Below are 8,508 nucleotides of genomic sequence, written 5' to 3'. Positions count from 1 at the left end.
AAAATAACAATAACAAAAACACGCGATCCAGAGCATTTACTTTAAATTTATTTTAAAAACCGCACCCCACTTACTTAATATATTTCTCTCTCTGCACCAATTGTAGGTGTCTCTGTTTGGCTCTATGGTTGACTGGTAGAGAATACCATTTGGCATCAAGTGCGCCATTCGTACATTGTTGTATATTTATTTATATTTTGTGTAATAAAGTATACATAAAAAAATGATATAAATAGGTACGTTATTTGCGTAACCTACAAGATTTGTGTTTAAATCTTAACATCTAAATCGGATCAAATTTAAAACAGCATAAATTAAACAAAAGTAATAATGTCATCCAATAATTCAAGTGTCGGTCGCAAAAGTCGAACCTTAATTTACTATACGTTTGTAATTATTCGTCCGTGACAATAAGGTAGCAGGTAAAACGAGCTTTAATATTATTGAAATAAATAAATAATTCGTTTGTATCGAGTGAAAAGAACATTCTCCCATCGAGGACAGCTCTTGTAAATCTATCTTCGATAGGGATCTTGATGTATAAACGAACGGATGCAAAACGGGAACTCAGTCCACTGCAGTTTGATTTAAGGATACGCTGGCATCTGACGAAACCGAGTACCTAAGTATCGTGAACTCTCGTATAATATGCAACTTTGCGCTTATCCTTAAAAGATCGCAATTGTTTAGCTCAATCACTCGACAGGGCTATAATAGCAGTATGTAGATTTACCGATACTCATCGAATATGTTTGACAAATTCTGAGATGCCATGCAGCAACGATCCGTACAAAGAGCCAGGACGCTTTAGTACTACTTAAACTGAATTTGTGACAGGAAACTTGTAAGGAAGGTTGTCGTGTACAATGAACTACATTTTTGATGAATTATAATATAGACATAGGTAGGTACTTGTAACAAACCAATATTTCTTATAAATCTCTGATTATGAAATTACATTTATCCCTTTTTGCTAACAGGTACCTACTAGGTATGTTTAACAAAATATTGCCATCGAATTAGTAGACAGCAGTAACGGAACAATAAAAATTACCATACCAAAGTTAATCTAATTTGGATTTAACTACGCTCAGTGGGAGTTTGTTTATTTTCATAATAGAAAGTATTCTCGCCTCATAAATCGAGGACTGCATGCGGTTTGGAATGTTCCCAATAAATTTATAGCGGTCTAAGACAAACAAGGGCACCGGCCCACTAGGACATCATCTGATAATGCAAATTCGAACCCTTTGTGTACTTTATTTTGTCATCTAAATTCAAACTTCACCGCACAACTCAACTTATTTGCGCCTTGTGCTTTTATCAAGTTAGAAATTGAAAATGGCGAAATGAAAGGGCTTAAATTTAACTTATTGCCAAAACGCAATTGTCACGGTTTCAATAAACGGCTTAAACACTGTCTAGTCAGGTATAAATAACCTACTATAAATGAATTGTTACTTTTAACACGATTTCTACATTTTAAAGTCAAGCTACCTAAGTGTACGTCCGTACTTATTTTTAATCTGGAAGGTTTAACTGCTATATATCTAGGTTTAACACTATTTAAACGTAAAGAAAAATCGCTACGGGCATTTCTTTCTGCAAATTAGCTAACAGCCTGTTTCTGTTTCGGCAGCAGATGCTATTTTTAGTCATTACAGATAATAAAAAAATCAATTATTAACCTCTGTTTGTATAAAATTGATTATCAAAGCTTCTGAAGCCAGCCGCCTGACCGCACCCGAGGCGACCGTGTGAACTCTGAAAATCATAATTGTACAACGTCTAATCAAGGGTGCTATGTCCCTCTTTAACTATCGGAACTTTCGGCTTACACGAACGAGACGAAGAAAGACGTAAATTGTTTTCGTGAATACATTTTGATTGATGAACAGAGATAACGCCTCGGCTGGTTCATTCTCGCCTAAATTTAATTTAGAAGAGATTTGGAGCAAAAAATATCTCTAAAATTACATTCCATTTTGTTTGTTTTAGGGCAAAACGCCCATATGTCAATCAGAAAGTTAAAAAATAACGCCTTTTAATATTAATATTTTAGTAACATACTTAAGATACAATAATATTTAAAAAAGTTATTAGGTAACATAAAACCTAACTAAACATATATTAATGATAAACCTCCAGTCAGAGTTAAAAACTGGTCAAAGACTATTACCGATCGCGTCAAACGTTTTGTGGAAGACTGAAATTAAGATAAACGTTGCCTATTAAATCTATTTAATGCTAGAGCTATTCCGGGCTATAAACATAATGCTTTTGTTTATAAAACTATTTAGGAGATTAAGAACAATGAAATGAATGGACGATGTGGTAGTTATATAAGAGCAAAGTTGCACATTTTCATATAATTATGCAAGTAGGTACGTATTGTATTAAATTAAAGAAAGTTTTATATTAATAATAGCAGTAAGAATATTTTAATAGGGCAGTTGCAATAATCGTTAGGTATTATTATTTGGAGCCTGTTGTATCCCACTGCTGGGCAAAGGCATCCCCCCAATTTCTCGACAAATCTTTGTCCAGTGCTATGTCTGGCCCCTATTTTAAGGAGTCCAGTTCAATATATACAATAATCGTATATTTGAAAAATGTTTTATGAAAACTTAAAGTTTTAAATTTAATTTAACTTTATTTGCATGGTCGAAAATAACGGTTATTTCAATGTTTTATTTCAATATAAATTAGAGTTTATCATCAAAATATCTACTGGTGATCTGTAATCAGTTATACACAGCTCCATAGCTTTCCCAAGCGCATTTTGCTCAAGGACCATCGTCCATCATTTCATGTGATTACTAACGCATAAATAAACAGATAATAAAGCAAATTGAATATCTACCCAAATAGCTGCCACTAACGATAGTCAACCAAACCTAATGACACCGGAATCCTTTGATTTGACCCTTTCGTAGTACGCTTAAGTGTTTGTTTATTACTGTGCTCTACATTCTTGACTTCAGCCGTAATTCATTTAAATAACAGCTATTATTTGGCAAAACTCACATTAGTTTTCCGATTTCTTAGATCAAGTTTGCCATACATTTACTATGGCGAACTTGATCTTAGAATAGCGGACAGACTATACATTACCTTAAGTTTTATTAATCTCCCCTAGGTTCTCTAATTATCTGTAGTTATTTATTGACTTACCATTTTATTTAGGAGTTGGCATATATCGATTTTGCTCCAATATCAATACACGTGGCCTTGTCTCACCTACTACCCTAAAATGATAATATCATTATAAATAGAAAAAGATAAGAAACACAAAAGTGCAAAAAAAACGGCTCCTTGAAACATGTTTGAATTTTATGCAAATCTTTGCACTCGATGTCAGGCGTACCTTGCTACTTAGATTTTATCAAATAGGCAGATGTGTACAACTTGTTATCTGCGTGGGTGGACGGGCGAGGTGTTGCCAATGAACTCGTCTCAATGGGGCATTGTTGCCACCCCTGCAAGCGATTACGAGTATTAGGTCGTCACGGACTTCCGTATTTGCAGTACGTGCCATAGGTGAAGGGTAAAACGATGCGACGATTGTGTTTTTTTTTTCGCTGGTTCTTCGTACAAAACTGGCTAAGTATAAATATACTTGGTCAAGCAGATCTTGTCAGTAGAAAAAGGCGGCAAATTTGAAAATTGTAGGCGCGAAGGGATATCATCTCATAGAAAATTTGAATTTCGCGCCTTTTTCTACTGACAAGATTTGCTTGACTGTCTATATTTAGGCTAGTAACAATTCATCATCATCATCATCTCAGCCATAAGACGTCCACTGCTGAACATAGGCCTCCCCCTTTTTTGGGGGGTGAATGCCAGGTGTAGTAACAATTAGGAAGATAAAAAAATGTCATTTTACCGAAAGTTTGTGAATTTCAGGAGCGAGATGCAGTAGGTACGTATGTTTACACGTTTCATGAATATCATCACATGTTGCATTTCACGTAGGTATTCCGTGAAACGTTGCAAGTACGTTTTACTTAAAGAGTATATTACTGAAATTTTCTACATAATGACCGGTTCTCATTGCTCTTGAGTGGTTGTGCATCTGTTTTATCTACTTTACTTGTACATATACGTTTTTGCGCAAGAAGTTAGGAACCCAGATCTCCTATTTTTCCGATATTGGCTGTCTGTACTTCTGAAGGTACAGAAAGACGAGAATCGGAAATGACGATGTAAGTACTTTTTTTTTTAGCCTGGTTAAGTGTCCCACTGCTGGGCAAAGGCCTAAGTAAGTACTTGTGACATTAAATTCAATTTATTTATTAAGTATACGAGTATATTGTTAAATAGTGTAATTATGTCTGTAATTTTTTTTATGGATGATCCTTGCCTGGTAATAAACGTTTTTATTTATTTAGTCGATAGCTAGTCGTTTTGTCGCCGTCTGTCGGTCGACTAGGATTAACTGTTACTAAGCAAGATAAAAGTGCACCTTACCACCATTATTTGAAAAGAGAATACAATAAAAGAACATACGAAATTACAGATAATAAAGACGGTCTTATTGCTAAATAACGATCTGTTTTAGACAAATTATATCTTTTATATTAGTCTAAAATTTCGTTTTTGAACTATCTTATGGTTATTAATGTATATTATCAAAGGTTCATGAGAACATTGGTCAAAATGGCGATATACTTAGGTGCTTTATGAAGCATATAATATTATATTATCTGAGTGAAAGATCTACGGGGGATCTTTTGAGGGGAAATTATTGATGAATCACAAACGTAGGGTTTACTCCCCTTGCTATTAAATGTAATTGTTAAAGGCATCTGCAGGTAATAAATCAGAATTAAACAATATGGTTTTAATGTCATAAGATATTTACATGGTCAGTTAGTGACTGGTGAGATCAATACACCCTTCTCCCTCTAGCCAAACCAAATGAGGTGTAATTAAGCATATCTGGGTTTGTGACATCCTAGGTACAATTATATGTAGAGAGGGTTATAGTAATTACTTGAATAAAACTAACAATTAATGATTATAGGGATCTTGATTAATGCGGCAGTAGTTTTCAGTCCAGCTAATGACGCACCCTTCCAGGTAGGGGTTGCAGACCGCCGGCCTCGAACCACCCTCCGCGTCTCTCGAAATTACACACTCATTAGTTCCAACAAGTTTTATTTGTTTTTTCTATTGAAGGCAAGCTCCATGGACTCAGCTATAGCGCGTTTTGCGTCAAAAAAAAAAATTGGTCGCACGCATGCTTTGACCAGTGTATATTCCATCGGTCGAGACTATTGCATTTTAATATCGACCTTAGCTTCCTTTAAATAACAACGAGTTGTTTTTTATGCAACCGCATATTCAGATTATACTTCCAAGCTAATTTGGAGCCGAAAGGTCATGTTGTACGCGTGGTAAATTTGTTTCCTGTCCAAATGAGTTAGTATCGGGGATGTGTGAATGAGGCGCCATATTATAATAATCCGGACGAATAAGTAAACAAAATGTTACATCTAATAAATGTATATCCAAGGATCTGATATTATCATTCAGATGGTGGACAAAAGACCTCCCAGGTTAAACAGCATAGAGTTTATAAGCATTTTAGGTTAAGGTTTAAGACCGACTTAAAAATGGTCGATGCAATTTCTTTAAGCCCATAAGATTTTTTTTTTCGTTCCAACATAACAAGACAAAATAAAGAGACCTTTGCAATCTTGATCTACTTATCTGCGAATGTTCAAGTCAGAAATCACTTATGCCATAAATCGATAGCATCCGACCCTTGAGCAAGTGTGTCCTGTATTTAATTTTGGCGTTCCGAGTGGCCGTGCCCTTTCGCCCTTACTCATATGTGCCTCTATATCTATAGTCTGAACTATATTTTAAAATCCCATCTAAAACTCATCGTCAGGCAAAATCGTCACTTTACCTTTTTTCAAAACTATGATCAAACAATATTATTTATGTTGCCTATCTATGAACACATATATTTAGGGTAGGTATAATAGCCCTGAAGAAAAGTCTATACTGTATTCCACTTAACAGCAATAGTGCCGTAAAATTTACAATATGATAAATAAATTCGGATTATTATTTTTACCCACGCTAAGTACTCATCTTTTTTGACTATTTCTATACAACTAATGCATAAAGTACCTACTATAGTCGCACCAATAAAAGTCTGCAGCGGATTTGATAGCCCACGAAGTGTAAGTGTTATTTGTACGTCATAATTACATAGAAGTTTGACGTTTAAAATGACACTTGCACTGCGTAGGCTATCAAAATCGCTGCAGACTTCTTACGGTCTAACTCTATATGACAACTAAACGTACTACGTGACAACTAAAGTATACGTATGTTCCTGTTCGGAATGAGACTCGAAACGTCAGAATGAATTTATATTTTTCTTCAAAAGTTTGCACTATACATTCCGCACTCCTTCCTTCAAAGTGAGCAAAGTATAGTCGGTCTGATAATCCGTACATATAATAAAATAATTAATAAGCGTTCCCGCTCGTGACCACCGAAGGGTGTCGTGACCGCGGCGTCTCTGACCCGGCCAAGATTGAGATATCAAAATTCGCAATTCAATCCCACGCTGGTGCTGGTACTGGTTTGTTTATAGATGTCCGTCGCGGCCTGAAGGCTTCGTGAAGGATGCGGTAATTAGACTATTGTGTTAATCAGTTGCAGATTCAAATGTAAAGGTGGTCTCAAACCTTTTTAATTTTTTTTAGAAAAGATTTATGATGTTAGTTTAAAAAAGATGAATTGTTTTCTCTCATTTTTTTATCTTAAATGCGTATTTAATGAGTAAATACGATTGTTTTTAATCACGGCTGTAAGGTGATTTTTTTAGTATACTCTTTATTATTTTTTCTTCTTAGGTTAAATTTTTTTTATATGTGTAAGTTTAAATGCATAATACATAGTTACATATAAAAGCAATATACAATATATATTATAAAAAACCTAACTTAGAGTGTTCAAGGCCACTGAAAAGGGAACCGACGTACGATGTATCTAATATTACGGCCTTCTGCATATGACCCTTAATCCAGCCACCTAGCAAGAGTCTCTATCTCTACGTGGCTGGATCAAATACACCTTATTTTTCCACAACACCTTGCGGTCTACTTCCCGTTTGCCAAGAAGAGCGGCGTCTGGCTCCTGCCTGATGCCACCACATTCCACCTCCGTTGCCATTCTTCGCTATTGCTTCGTTGCCTCATGCCATATTTGTGGTTAATGAAATCATTTCTGAGGTAACACCTCGTGATTGTGGAGAATTTTGTTGTTTAAAAAGCAGACTGAAAAAGCGCTCCTTCGCCGACTGTCTAATTACTCTCATTCTCAATACCCAAAGACAATCTGCAAATCGTTATTCGCATGGTGGGGCACCGCAAACTACTGAAGATCATAAAGCCTATAATTTGAGTAGCTCCCATAAGTCTTAGATGCAAGTATTGTTACGATGCTTACTTCTTTATCTATTATCTACGTAATCGGCTAATTGTTTTGTGTTCCAGGCGTTAATTATCATATCCGTAGCGTAAAGCGCACGAGAGGCGGCGCGGGCGCAGATTGCCCTGATTTATTTCGAACTCTGAACAGATATATCAAGACCTGAAGCGTTGCTATTACGTTCGGATACTAAGTTCAAAGTTGTAATAATAGACTACCTAAAACTTCATACATATTTATAAACGATGAGTATTATACTATATATTCCGTGAATAGATATGAAATAACTAAAAGTGAAAATAATGAAATAAGTTTTAGGCGAAGATTAAATTTTTGTTGTAGGTAAGTAATTTGTTTCCACGCTAAATTTTTATGCATTCAGAATCAAGGTTTATCTAATTATAATAATAAAAAAAAGTAACTATGACTCTAGGTACCTATCTAATTTGAAACTATATATAATACTTAACAAAAAAGTTAAATTTTGATTTATTCACATGTTTTTTGTTCATATGTACTCGTACATAAATGAAATGTGTAGTTTGGCTGAACGGCGATCTTTGTTTGTTTTAGCCCCCGAGCTTGGATTGAGCCATTTCATTTTATAACGTCTAATCTAGATAAAGGGAACCGCCTCTCGATGCTGAGTTATGGGTGTACACTGCAAATCAGTACGCGAATACTTTTGCCTCGTGCTTAGAATAGTATTTAAAGCTAAAGGTTGTCTGGAAGAGATCGCTTTTTAGCGATAAGACCGCCTGTTGTTTACCTCTACTTCTGTTGTTGTTTTCTTTCTGTATTTTGTTTTATTGAGGTGTGCAATAAAGAGTATTATAATATATATTGTATTTTTTTATTAAAATTCTTGATGCAGGATAAGGATAAAAACAGTATCATTCCAATAAAATGTTTAGCATGGAATAGTTACAAGCTGGATACAAGATATGAGCCATAATATAAAAATTCTTAGACGGCCAGTTTAAGGCGATACGTTATCATCGTTATCGACTAAGAGTAAAAATTTTATATCTTGGGTTGAAAATACACGTTTTA

Source organism: Cydia fagiglandana, chromosome 8 (genome assembly GCF_963556715.1).
Source record: "Cydia fagiglandana chromosome 8, ilCydFagi1.1, whole genome shotgun sequence".
Taxonomy (NCBI): domain Eukaryota; kingdom Metazoa; phylum Arthropoda; class Insecta; order Lepidoptera; family Tortricidae; genus Cydia; species Cydia fagiglandana.
Note: the sequence above shows the minus strand (reverse complement) of the source record.